The sequence below is a fragment of the Octopus bimaculoides genome, chromosome 4, assembly GCF_001194135.2.
Source record: "Octopus bimaculoides isolate UCB-OBI-ISO-001 chromosome 4, ASM119413v2, whole genome shotgun sequence".
Classification (NCBI taxonomy): domain Eukaryota; kingdom Metazoa; phylum Mollusca; class Cephalopoda; order Octopoda; family Octopodidae; genus Octopus; species Octopus bimaculoides.
In genome coordinates, this window is record NC_068984.1 from 38,263,510 (window position 1) to 38,263,996 (window position 487).

Sequence of the window (487 nt, forward strand, 5' to 3'; positions counted from 1 at the left end):
AGAGAGAGAGAGGAAGGGTAGAGAGAGAGAGGAAGGGTAGAGAGAGAGAGAGAGGAAGGGTAGAGAAAGATTGGTAGGTAAATAAATATAGATAGGTATAGATAGATAGATAGACACAAAATAAACATAGGAGTGGAGGCATAGATTGTTGTTGGCCAGATATATTAGACAGCTTGGATAACATCAAGGGCATGAAAAGGGGAGGCAGGTATGCATGGGTCACTGCTGGTCTTCTATCAACAACCTTGCCCAAACTTGTGCCTCGGAAGGTAACTTTCTAGGTTCAATCCTTTGTGAACGCACATGCATAGCTTAGTGGTTAAGCTTTTGCACTCATGATTGCGAGATGTACAATTAATTATATTCTGGTCTATATTATTATTATTATTATTATTATTATTGGAATAATTATTAGATTTGTTTTTGTAAAACTTATTCAGCTTAAATTTATTAAAAGTAGAATAACCAACTTCAAAATTATTACCAG